Source organism: Zerene cesonia, chromosome 6 (genome assembly GCF_012273895.1).
Source record: "Zerene cesonia ecotype Mississippi chromosome 6, Zerene_cesonia_1.1, whole genome shotgun sequence".
NCBI classification, from domain to species: Eukaryota; Metazoa; Arthropoda; class Insecta; order Lepidoptera; family Pieridae; genus Zerene; species Zerene cesonia.
Genome location: NC_052107.1, coordinates 3,848,235 through 3,862,972, shown reverse-complemented (window position 1 = coordinate 3,862,972; position 14,738 = coordinate 3,848,235). Strand labels below are relative to the sequence as shown.

Sequence of the window (14,738 nt, the reverse complement as noted above, 5' to 3'; positions counted from 1 at the left end):
CGGGAGATAAATACTTACAACTTTCCTCCCAGCCGTTAGGTTCAAGTTAGCTTTATACGTAGTCCAAATTAAATAAATATGTAATTTATTAATCAAATATCTATAGCTAACTCAGTGGTGGCTCAGTGGTGAGAATCCCTGACTTCAAAATTGATAAGTCTGGGTTCGAAAAGTTCGAACGTGCAGGAAATAAATTGATAACATCACCACTGCTTAAAGAGGTGAAGGCAAACATCGTGAAGAAACCGACATGTCCAGAATCAAAAGTTCGACGACATGTGACATCTGCCAACCCGCACTTGGCCAATGTGCTGTATTATGGCCTTAACCCTCAAAGGAAGCCCGTCTCCCAGCAGTGAGAACATATATGGGCTGATGATGATGATGATGATCTATAGCTAGCTATGAAATTATAATTAGTTTACTATGCACGTCTTGCATTTATAATAATGAATAACATTCTCAAAATGAACTGGTATGACGCCAACATCGTCTCACATGTTACACGCGCACGCGCATGTGTACTGAACACGTGTTTTCCGAGTTTTATCACTTTGTAATTAGCGCCATGTCAATGTTTTAATGCGATAATTCTCACGGTAATTGTTTCTTTATAGCGCGAGGAAATAGTGAAAACATTTTCTTTCTTTCAACAAAGTGAATGTTATTCAATGACACAGCTACGAAGAGTAAATAATAATTGGTACTTTTGTCTAAACGTAGAAGCAATTCAATTCGTTTTGAAGATTTTTCTCTGTTACTGGCTCCTTTATTTTTTTTTTTAATTTCGTAATAATCTCCACTTACATTAGTGGGGAAAATGCGAAAGTAACTCGAATTTGGTGTCCTTTAGCCTGATACTTAAATTTGATGCGATTGTGAGATGGACTACCAGTATAGTCCACGTATAACGTGAAATAGTGTATATAAATGCATGACGGTCACGCGAAAATGCGAAGAGTACGCGAGCGAAGCCGCAGACAGAGAGCTAGGCATTTATTAGTGCAAGTGTCCTTTTAAGCTGAAATTAAAATTTATTATACTCGTAACTGTGTAATTTTGATGCCCACGCAATACTGATATAATCATTGCATCCTTATACGTAGGTAATTTGTTTATTCATATTTTCAAAGATTATGTAATTATCTAAATTAAGGGCATTAACATTGAGTACCACTTATTTTACATTTAAAATACCTAATTAGACTGTTAAAAATAATTAAATAAGTATAACCAATGTAATGAGACTTTTTGTTTTTGTATTCTTAGCAAGATAAAACCGTATTTGTTAATGCATAGTGTACTTATTATGATTATGAAATTTTGACGTAAATGATTGTTATCTTTACGAGGGTTGAAAAGCTAGCATAAAAACTGTTGGTTTTTAATTATAGTTCAACGAAACACACGTTTATTTGTGTTATGATTTTATTGTATCAATAGGTTTAGTGTAGACATGCTAGTCTATTGATAAAACTAATTAAGTACGATAAAAAAATCATCGGACATTTTTATCCTAGGTACCTAAGTACTATTATAATTTAAGATATACGTATCATGCCATTGGAATTGTCAATATGCACATAGAATACACATACAATGTAGGATATTAATTTCCTTAAATAACGTGGTTGAAATAATCCATGGAAAAACATCGCCACTGCTTTATAAAACGTTATAAAAAGTGTTTTAAATTGTTTATAAAATTGCATAAACAGGTAGTCTACATGTCTCCACCCCCAACCACCCCTAAGGTCTAATTACATTGCACCTGGTGAGCGCGTGTCAGCCCTAATGTCAAGTAATACGTTACATAACTGCGATAAAAATTCACCGGTTATTTTTTATAAGTTTACTATTTTAGGGTTTTGTATAACTGTGTCCAAGGTATGTTAATTGACATTAATAATCTAACATCTGCATCCCTTTATTGTTTTTTGTTTGATTTTACGTTTTCAATGCGCAATGTTTAATGTAAATTGTATTATATGTTATGGAAATAATATGTGTTGAAAAAAAAAGCAATTTATGTACTATTTTTTTTCACTTTAATTGATATGGTTAGGTAGAGTTGATCAACTGTATCTTTTTCTTCTCCCTTCCCAGTCTATTTCTTTATTCTCATCGTCAATCCTTTCTCTATCCCTTAACCCTTAAAATCTCTGAGGTTGGAGCCGGTAATCGCTACCTTAAGGCGAACCACCATCCCGTACCTTGTCTAGCATAAACAATTAACTGAGTAAAATATGCTCTTACACATTTTTCATACCTGCCTCGTACTACCATATTCTATTATCAGCTATATTCAAGAATAGATACTAAGTATTCAATCTCATTATGAACAGCCTCTTTAAGTATTATGTAACTAAAGTAAGGTTAAAGTCTCATAATAATTGAGATTTTAAACGTTTTATACTGAAACTAGCTTCGCCCCGCGGTTTCACCCGCGTAAGTCCGTATCCCGTAGGAATATCGGTATAAAATCGGTTGCCTATATGTTATTCCAGTTGTCCAGCTGTCTACGTACCAAATCTCATTGCAATCGGTTCAGTTGTCTTTGCGTGAAAGAGCAACAAACGCACACACATCCTCACAAACTTTCGCATTTATAATATTAGTAGGATAGTAGGATAATATAAGTAGGATATATGAAGCTGCACGGTAAATATGTAACAATAAAGTTTAATTATGCTGGTTAGAAAATTATTAATTTCAAATAAATAATGATTTGACGCGGAAAATTCATTTTGCGGTTTCCGACGGAAATCTGATATCAAATAAACAATTGCATTCGTAGCTTTATGCATTTGCCTCAACGGCTTATTCGCGTAATTACAGTTATTTCTTCCACATTATTTGTAGTTTTAAATATTCCACGTTATTATTGTAATGTTAAATCCAGTTTTGTCATGCTATTTATTACCTAAGCCATAATTGTTCTCATTAGGTATAAGGTAAACCTATACAAAAATAAACTCCGTCTCTTTGACTGTTTTACTCTTTTTCAAGAATAAATCACTATACTGATTTCGATTACATCTGGTAATAAGTTAGTTTCAGACCCAAGAAGGGGCATAAGATTTTATTCAGAAAGTTCTAGAAGACAAGGAGTTGTAAAATATTATATAAGATGTGTGCAAACAGTCGATTTCGAATCGAACAACATGAGTAACTTTTATTAATAATCTAATGCTGAATTATATCATAATAATTAGAAATGAGTATAAAAATAATAATTAAATCACCCCACAGAAATCTTGAAGGGAAAATGTTTAAAACATTGTCTGTAACGAAATTAAAATCGTGAACGAAGCTGAGAACGGAATCTTTTATAGCAATAACAAATCAAAATTATCAAGCGGATCGTGATATGACCCGATATAAACGGCCCAATTCGAACAATTGTGGATCCAGTCCAATAGCTCCGAGGTTGCGTTTAATATTGAACGAACTGCAGCCTTGCGATATATATTCTCATTGCTCTTAACAAATGAATCACGAAAAGTATCATTCGTGCAGAGTATTTTGTATTGTTTTTCGATTTTGTTGTTCATTAAGATGCTTTTATTGTTAGTAATGATATTGGATGAAGAAATAATCATTTTTTTAATGCTGGTGGTTCTCCTGATGATAAGCGATCACAATCACCCATAAACATTTGCAGACATTGGCCTTCTATATTTCATGCAGATCCTATGTGTGGGTGTGGCACCTTCCCCCGTGCTGGCCTAATTTAAGACATTAGAATACTTGCTTATCGCACTGCACTCACTTTTCTATAAAGTTTTGTTGATCAATTTAGATAGAAAACATACAATATCTCTAGGTTCCTTGAGTTTATATTATAAATGGTAAGATTGTCCGAGTCTTCTCAGTAATAATCCTCACGGATTCTATAGAATAACCTAGGAAAGCTTGTATTGTTCTTGTGAATAAAGAAGGTCGGTATAAGCACAAAGTTGACCTTAATATAATATAGAAGTAACATGTAAATTTATATAAAACTAGCACTTTGCTCGCGTAGTCACGGGTAAGATAGACTCTGGGCGTTACCGACAAAGTTCCGGTTCTCGTTAGATTTCCGGTATAAAAACTATCCTATGTCCTTTCTCGGATCTAAAACTATCTCTGTACCAAATTTCAAGATAATCGGTTTAGCCGTTCTTGAGTTATAAATAGCGTAACTAACACGACTTTCTTTTATATATATAGATGTTATAATAGGTGAAAGTTGTTTTAATAATTGTAAAAAAGACATACTTATGAAGTAATAGACGGCTATCCCGGCTCCGCCTGGATATCTAGATTCCTGTTTTATCCCAACGGAGCATGTAACCGAGATAAGAAGTATCCTGGCACCCAAGTCAGCTTATATCCTGTTTGTTTACCAAATTTCATCAAAATCCCTTTAGTAGTTTCAGCGTGATTGACATTATATTTCACATTATTTGATAGTTTGATATTATAGTGTTGCTTACTGATAATAATATTCAGATAACTAGAACATAGAGAATCTGATGCAACTGGATAGCTTCTATAATTTAAGTTAATCCAGTTCTCCTAGAGCAACTTTGTATGTTGCATATTTGCACTATTTTATGTAGTAAGAATACTTGTATAGTAAACATACAAGGTGTGAAATTTATTTCACATGTTCATCATCTTGTTCGACTATCCGTTCAAGGTAACATTAATGTATTATGTATCTTCGATGTAAGCCGATATTGTCTTACGATTCAATAAAATAATATAACTAAACAATAAACGAAAGGTCCATTACATAACTCACTATCGAATATTGCAAATCTTTCGCACACGTCATAATAAATTCATTTAATATCATCTTACGGAAGTAGGGTTCAAATAGACGTTGTGATGTGAGCGTGAGCGGAAAATTATGATACATATTATATTTATTCATGTCGTTTTATTTATGTATAGTTTTTGTATAGCTAAGATAATCATTTATTTATATTAATAGAGCATTCAATTCTTCACAATAGTAGTGTTAAATTTGCTTTTAAAAAAGGTAATGAAGTAAACTGTTTCTGAAGTTAGTGTAGGATTTCCGGGTAAAAAGCTGTCCTATGTCCTTTTTAGGTCTCAAGCTATAGTGTTACCAAATTTTATCCTAATCGGTTCAATGATTAAAGCATTAAGAAGAGACAGTTACACAGACATACAAAGTTACTTTCCCATTTATAATTAATAATCCACATATAATTATAAACTATGCATCAACTAAATATAAAATACCCATCCAATATCATAAGCTATCGCTTAGAAATGTTCTCTCTACTTCTCCCTCCCATTTCCTCCGTGTATAAGGCGGACTAACTTCCTACAATTTATTGTGACCACGGGGAAAAGCTTATGCTATTGAAAAGGTCCAACGATATATTACTGCGGTCGTATCGAGTTTGCCCCATACTCCAGGGGAACGTAGCGCGCTCAATTGGGAGTGACATTTTATTCGTAATGGATGAACCGAAGGTGTAAAAGTTTGATGAGATGTTTTCGTTTCGCCTGTACATACGTTTTTTCGAGGGACTGTATTATACTGCCGGTCTGTGGACACAGAATACATTCAATCTATTTTTAAATGTTATACACACATTCATACATTCATATTACATATGTACAACACACACTGTTTGTCAATAGCAAATAAAATTGAATTCTCTATTTTAACCATATTTTTATTGAGAAAAATGTTAAATTTAAATCTCTGATATGAGAGCAAAGGAAATCTAACTTAAGTAATTAACGATCACCCTTGGTCAAATTACAAAGTGAATTCTTACGCCGTTTTCTGAGATTTATTCTGAAAGTAAATGCTTGTATATAACTTAAACAATTTTCTAATTACAAGTTACCAAGATCCTGTTAGCCATGTCAGTATTACGTATATTCCGAATTAATTAAAGCTTGTACAAGATTCTAATTAAGCTTTAAAAAGGAAGCAGTTTCCTTTTGAGGCGCATACGTATCGAAAGAAAAAAGTTATTGTCTCGTTTCTTCGTATAATAATACTCTGTACTGCATTGGCTTGGAGATGTTTTCTCTTCGCTGTTCTTTAAAAGTTAACCTAGATCCATTTTTTATACACGCATATTGCATAGGCAATTTAACAGTTATTAAAATGTGAAATGTATGTTGAAATAGAAATAGAATATCGAGCTTACTCTCAGCATATCGTTTGAATATTTCAAGAGTTATACAGACGCAATAGCATTATAAGCACTATTGCACATATATAAAAGATGGTAGGTAGCTACATACAAATAAATGAACAGATAAATGACGCGAATTCGGTCACCGTCTTATAATAAATAAAAGTTTTTTTAGCATGTATAGTTATTAAAACCCAGTCGTCAAATGCGAAATAAATTATTTTTTCGTTCATTAAAATACGATTCTTTCGTTCATTAAAACGATTTCTTGATTCGCACAAATTAACCGTTCCACTCGATCGTGATGTAACGTGCCAATTTGTTAGTTGAATGATTCACTGATTTATTGTTCTAACAGATATCACGTCATGTTTATCGTAATTTCTATTGTTTGATCGTTATCGAAATAAAGGATACATTTCATAGTCGTTTTGTTGTTGATTTAATTCAAAATTCTTGTTGTTAACAAAAACGTTAATAATAAAACATGTGATAAGGAGAATCTTTAGAATATCTTAAATATATATAACTAAGAACATACGTCATAATTTGCAGCCTATAATATTTACCTATCTAGTATAGCGTTATTAATATAACTGTGCGTTTAACTTTTGCGTTTATGAAGCATTATCGTAAATAATGAATCATATTGCATCGATGCATTATCGTTTCGTCGTACCTTATATAGTGAGATCTTCAGCAGGTTGCTTTAATATGGAGGAGCGAGATCTTGAGGGTCGTTGAATCATGATGATAATGAGTCCATATATCAACAAGGTTGGTTGATTGAACTGTAATGTATTCGCAAGAGTTGAACATAATATTGATTATTCTATAATAATGAATATACAGTCGTCGATTTTTCGTTTTCTGAAATAGTTCTTTTCACGATTTGTATCATTATTTTTACATGCACTGTTTGTGTTCTACTATATGGTATAACCATCAACATGACCTCATTGTATTTTATTTTAATTAGTGTTTATTAATCCTACTAATGTTATAGATGCGAAAGTTTGTAAGGATGAGTGTGTGTTTGTTGCTCTTTCACGCAAAAACTACTGAACCGAATGCAATGAAATTTGGTACGTAAATAACTGGACAACTGGAATAACGTATATGCAACTTTTCATCCCGATATTCTTACGGGACACTGACTAACGCGGGTGAAACCGCGGGGCGCAGCTAGTTATTAATAAAGTACAAGAAATATGTTCTATTAAAAAAAAAAGTTATATTGATGACCTTCTGAAACTATTTTCTAATCTTAAAGGCATATTTACCTTGGCAACTCATCCTGCTACATTTAATTAAGCAAGGTCTATTCAGACGTTTAGCTATAAAGTCCAATCATTTTCGCCGCAGTTGTGCTAACAAAGACTGTTAGTATAGTTGTGAGAAGTCGTAACTACAGTTTGAAAACAATATCCAAGACGATCTGAAGTTATTATAAAAAATATTAAAAATACTAGATATAAGAGATTTTTTTACTCCAGTTTGAAATTAAATTAAAGTTAAAATACAATTTTGACACACACCTGTCATATTTGATTCTCACGATCATGCTACTTTAAAAAGTCATTGCCTACATCGCAACAGGGTAAACTGAAAGTAATGCGGTCCGTCCGTCCGTTCCAATTTTCCTGTAGCGAGCGAAGGCTGTAAATGCGGGATTTTAAAAATGGAACGTCAAGCCAATTGTGAAAGCCACGCTGGGACTAGAGGTCGCCAGTGACGTGACGCCTGACTGCCTGACCCACTTACTTTTTAAAAGACAACGCAATCTCGTTAGGGCGCCGTGAAATGGGCCGGAAAATTGCAACGATGAGATGGACCTTATTGTCCTGTGGAAATGTGACTTTAAGGATCGCTTTATGTAGTTTTTCTACTCTATTTTGAAAAGTTAGCTTAGTTATTATGAGCTCGTTAGTTTAATGATCGGGGAAACTTGGCATTCTGAACGCATCTAAGTATAAATGACTCAAGTGTTTTATACGATTGACATCCAAGCATTGTATACTTTTAATAATTCAATATTAATACTTACACTAAATTTAAAATAAATAATAGACTAATAAATCTATCAGTTAACCTACGGACATTATTAAATTAATCGACTGCGAAACGTTGCAAATTGCAATAAAAATGTGTAGTTCGTGTATATTAATACTAAAGAATAGCCACTACACAGGACGTCAATTGCACACTAATGTTTTTTAAAAAGTTACCCCCTCTACAGAATGAACAGTTAATACTACATTTATACGTAATAAGGAAGCGTTCCTAAACATATACATATATGAAGGTATAAATATTACATTGGTCCCGATTCCACATTCAAAGTTCGAATGCCGACGCATTTTGAAAACGTCGCACGTGCTCATGTAGAGCAGGAAACGGAAACGATTGTCCCTCATCGAATCAATCGCGAAATAGCGCTGGCAAGCACGCGTTTTGATTCAAGTGCCCACTTAGCGCGGGAACCGCCCGCGTGTTGTGTTACTATGTTGTGGAATGCTATCGTGTTGAAACTTGGCCGAAAACAATAATTGAAATTAAAAAAAAAGAATGAAGTGTACATACACATCAAAGAAGTTTGAAAAAGTTTAGTTTAAAAAAGGCACATAAAATGTAATCGAACTCTATTCAGACATTTAGGATCTATAGTAAAATTCTTCTTCCGTAATGTTTTCGCATTGAAAGTTTAAAATGATTCGAATGAATGTGTCTTTATTTAGGCCAGCATATATTTCCCCTAAATCTGAATATTAAAATTCATCAAATTACCTCAGCAGTTTGAAAATAAACTGGCAATTGTCAACATGATGACATTCTAGTTATTGAAGTGTACTTGAATATATGAACTGAAATGTTTTATTTATAAAATAGTATCGAAAAAATTTACATCAGACAAGAAATAAACCTCCTTGACGTCTCTTCGTTTCTCATACTGTTTTGTCATTAACCATAATATAAACATCATTACACCGTGTGAAAGAGCCCCCCGTTTATTGTTGATTGAGAAAAAATGTGGGCGTCGCCGGGTAACCGACAATAATGACTTAATAATGATCCACACGAATAAGAAATTCACGTATCGGAAAACATATAATTATGAACATTGAGAGGTGGTCTTGTTGTGGGGACGCACTTAGTGATGCAGGAACTGGATTTATCGATAATCGATAATAATTATTGATGTAGGTTAACTTCTTTTGAGGAATAATATGAAACGATTACTGAACAGCGAACCGATTATCTTTTTCTAGCTTCTATCAAACAAAAGAGATTTCCGTGTTTGAGATAAAGATAAGACCAGCTATACTCCCAATTTCTTATCTATGTGTAACGTAGCATAAGTATAGATTATAATATTTATCGGATTTAGATCATCTTATTTATACGCTGTGTGCTGAATTTGTTAAATGCCCTCAAAAATTCTTGCAGTATATTTTCATTCTGTATTCAGGTTATCCATGATAATCTAGATAGTTGATATTGATATATTACCTCATTTTAAAAACAAATGATACAATTTAAGGCTGATAATGATGATGGTGGAGGGGGTGATGGCACAATAATTTAACTGCAATATTGCTATTTTTATCTGATTACTTAAAGATTAACAATTTTATTGCACGTATTAAATTTAGGTTTCAGGTTTTAAAGTAATAATAATTTCATAAGATAAGAATAAACTTAAATATAAATCAGATCACCCTCAGCGCAATAAACGATAAAATCTATACCAGGAAATAAACAACTGATCCATCGATATCTTCTCACATCACAACATCGATAAGGTCGATAAACGATTGCGTCACTAGCAAAGAATAGGGTTTCGCTTGCCGCGCGACTAAAGATTTCGTAATCTATTCGCGAAGGGATCGCACAAAAGGTGTTCTGGTCCGATGGCAGATGTTATACAGGTACCCGAATCAGAGCAAGCAGATGTATGGCAAGACAGACAGTCGGTTATTGTTCGATTTAATTAAATTACTCCTCTCGAGAGTTTGCAATAACGAAATGCAGCGTGTGTACGTCCTTGCCGTTTATTGTTAGAAGGAGCTGGGTGTACTGTAAATGTTTTGATGTTTAATTAATTCTCAGATGGTGTATTTCCATTGCGATTTGTTGAATATCGACCAGGTGGTATGTTTTATAAAGGTTCTAGATATACCTAGAAATGATGCTACTAAATTAAAAAATATAAAATATATTACGAAGAAAAAGTTTGTAGTTTTTAAAGTTCGTGTTTGTAGAATGTTTACTTCTATAATATTTGTTTATGGATATAAGTTACATATATTCTGTAAACTGAATGTGGGATGATTCAACACAACTATATTTAAAATATTGATTTCTTTTAAATTAAAATATTAATAGCATTAGTTGAAACTCATACCTGTGTACAATTGACTACCAAATAAAAAAATGGTTAACACATATATTGTTTGACTATTTTGCATTCACAATATTTATCCTTTAACCTCGATAGAATCCATTTAGATAAGCTAAAAACGGGCGGAAGTCACGATGTCAAATGGCCATTACCCCTTTTTCCGATTTCGTACCCCTAATCCGGCGTTAGGGGGCTTCAGTAGGTCAAACCGCCAAGCCCCCGCAGGCTTGGTGACATTCGCAAGGTTATATAATTTTGTTAGGCTTCTATTATATCTAGACGCGCTAAAATCGTGTTATTATAATATTTTAGTGAGCATAAAGGTATTAAATAGAAATTTTTAATTAAAATAAGGTAAAAATAGCTATTCTAGCTTCTTAAATGCGCATAAATGTTACACATACAAATAAATGCTACATATAAATAAATAAAATATCTTACCAGATGTTCTAAATATCATGTTGAGATCATCAAAACTGAGCTCATGATTTTATTGCAATCTATAAAACATATTTGTTATGCTAAAAAGATCATATTAAAAAAATTAAAATAAAACCTGTACAATGTTGCCCTGTATCGTTACTTGAAATAAATTAAAAAGGTTTTATGAGTAATTCGTTTATTATTGCATTTTATTGAAGGTTGTATCTCCTTAGATGTATTTTCAACCTATGTAACCGTGCTATAAATTTAACGATACAATAATTCAACGATATTGTATAACACAAGCCCTTAAGTATTGTTCCCGCGTGGACCAAAGTGGACACACTTTTAGGCGACCAATATTTTTTGCCACAAATATCTATCGGTCATCGATCTGTACGCGAAAATAGCGCTTAGAACTATTTCATAGGCGATAAAATTGTATCTATTTCGATCTCTTTAAGCAGTTTTTATATCTAAATTGTATAAAGTAGGCGGCAGATGTGTCTCACGCTCTATTTTAAATACAATTCACGTCACACGCTCCCGATGAAGATGAAAAGCGAAATCTGATTTATGATCATGAATAACATTTTGTAGTTCGGACGTGTCTTGTAAACGTTAATTTACTACCGAGTTTGAGTAGTCTGTATTGATCTCTGGTTTACAATTAAGAGTATGACTTCATCGCTTCTGTGACTATCGATCAGATTGTATAAAACCACGATGTTATATGTTGATACTTAAAAATACATTTTTAGGTGATTGACATAGATTTTTCGATTCCAGTGCATTTAAGGTCGATTAAAGATGGAATTGCACGTATTTATTAACTGTTTAATAATTTTCTATTCCTTCATCTTAAACTTATTAAAAAAAAACAAGGCTATAATCGTTTCGGCGATTCTGCAAAAAAATTGTAGTTAAATAAAAACTGTGTCGCAGAAAAACAGGTTTGCTCAAAAGTACATTATTTTATGTTTATAAACAATAGATTAGCTTCGTGACTATTTTCAAGTGGCCTTCCAAAACGAGGTCTTACTAAAACAAATCCTATTTGCGATTTCAATGGCGAAGCGGAAACCGTGGAATCGATTTTTTCATCATTGTTTTAAAATTATTCGTCACCAGCACTACTAATATTAAAACGTAATATTGACTTAATTATTTTATCGTTTATAGCGTTAACGTTTCTCCTTATAAAACAAAGTCTGTGTGTGCATGCTTAAATTACTAAAATTACGAAACAGATTTTGATGATTTTTTTTTAATAGAAAGTGATTCATGAAGATGGTTTGTTTGTATAATAACATAGATTAAACTTCAAATACCGTGGGTAAAAGATCAATAAAACCAAACCCTTCAAATTAATTTCGTCATCTTTTATAATAACAAAAAAGGAGAATCGAATAATAACTTAATTCTTTTTCACTTGTATTAAATACAATTTGGTTGGTTTTATAAATTTTGTATTTCAAATAACATAACACACAAAACATTTGAATAAACCTGTGACTACCATACATCTCTCATATAACATTAAATATATGTGGTTACGTTGGTATCTGACTGAAACTGTAGCTGTACTGTAACCAAGCTATCAGCCATCGCTAGCAGTAAAACTAAATGTGCCTCGCTAAAAGCAAATTAGTCAGGAAATGGCTCGCAAATGTGCTAAAGAGCGTTATTTCACGCTAAATGTTTACAGCTCTTAGAGGATGCTTGTTCTTAAAACAGAAATGCAATTAGCTGTAACTAACTTGAGCGTTTCGCATTTTTAAATTGTTTAACTAGCATGCAAATTAAGGAACTGTGTTGAATGTTTGATCGACATTTTATAACTCAAATGATTACTTGTTACATTAGTGTTTTAGTGAGTGTTATTGTTTCGTATTATATCTATATTATAATGACGAGAAAACACAGAATTAGGAATGCGTTCATACCGTGTACACGTTGAATTATTAGGCGTGAATGATAAAACCACTTGTATATTGACAAAAGTATACTGCAAAAATTATTCTATCCTACTAATATTATAAATGCGAAAGTTTGTAAGGATGTGTGTGTGTTAGTTGCTCTTTCACGCGCAAACTATTGAACTGATTGCAATGGAATTTGGTACGTAGACAGCTAGACAAATGGAATAACATATAGGCAACTTTTTATCCTATATTCCTATTCGTAAAATGCAATCCGTGTAAAAGTCGAGTTAAGGTCAGGTTAACCTTGACGAAGTGTAAAGAAAATAAAATGTCATGAAGCAATAAAGTTCGAGAATACCACAGATAACATTAATAATACCCATACTAATAATTAGCAAGTCCGTATTGAAGCGTAGTATTATTAGATTCGCCTACAAAATACCTAACAATAACAAAATGTTTTCCCATAACTATACTAATAAATCATTTTTCACCTTGCGACTCCATAGAGTACGACAAGGGTATAAGGAGAGAAAAAGTTTATTGAGAATTAAGAATTCATAAACCGAAATTAACCCGCCCATTAAGCGCGCGACGGGAGGTTTATAGCGTCGTAAATGTGTGAAATGTGTGTTTGATCGTATTTAGGTTGAAAAGGGGTCTGGAGTACCCCACTGCCTTATTGACGGAACAAGTTATGCATTGATTTATTGTGATGGCCTGTCTTGTTTGCAGTGTTGAACCAGCCATAAATTATAGCTGGTTGTGAGTACACATTTAGAGTTAACTGTAGTGTATTAGTTAAAGTTTTTACCGTATTTTCATACAACGTGGGACATTTATTGCAAATTCTAAAAAGTATCACGCTTTTTATATCCGTGAAACTGTAGTTTTATTCACGAAAACGTTTTAAATCTCTCGATTGAAAAGTTTTTAGTGAATCTTTTTGCCTTTAAAAAGTTTTTGCTAATGTTTTTAGTGAATCTCGTTCGTGTCAAGCTTAGCAATGTAATAAGTTAGGCTTCTAAACCTCAATACGTGGTTTCGATTCGTCACAGTAAACTCTTGAAAAACCGAGTCGTTACGGATGATTAAAAATACACGATTAGAATGGCCCCTGTGCATAATAATATATAAATTGCTGATCGAAGCATATTATTATGCTTATATGTTTACATGGCTTAAAATATATTATTGCTTATTTATAAGATTTTGAGTCTAATCAGAGCAGTTTTTAAGTCTAATAAGACAATATAACGATAAAATATACATTATGTTTTGGACTTATTCGAACAGCTTTCTGTTATGAAAGTTTTAAAAGTTTTAAATTGTCAAACCTATTATCTAAATTGCAAAACGCATGGTTTATATTTTAATAATCGACTCATAAATGTAGGTATATCGAAATGCAATTCATGTCTCAATTTATCTATACTTATTTAATAATATAGTGCTGATGAGTTTGTTTATTTTTTTGAACTGTCGAACGATTTCAAAAATTGTTTCACTGGTAGAAATGTTCGTGATTTTCTAGTGCTATGAATTGAGCCTTTATATACCACGGACGAAGCCGGGACGGAATGCCAGTATAGGTACTTCGATATTTTCATTATTCAATCGTGTGATGTGCCAGATGACATAAAATATATTTGCGCAAATAATTGTTGAAAACAGCGATGTGCACTTACGCAACCATTGCACAAAACCATTTAGTTTTTATTGAATAGAAAATAAGAAAGCGCCGTGTTACGGCATTCAATGTCTTTTCTTGTACGTGGTCTTTATATTAACACAGATATTATTACGCAATTTGTC

General features: G+C 32.7%; 1 protein-coding gene across 4 annotated transcripts in view; it reads left to right on the top strand.

The window, feature by feature from the left end:
- Positions 1 to 14,738, top strand: part of LOC119840379 (centaurin-gamma-1A) — a 105,534-nt gene that overhangs the window by 73,480 nt on the left and 17,316 nt on the right. The window lies entirely within an intron of this gene.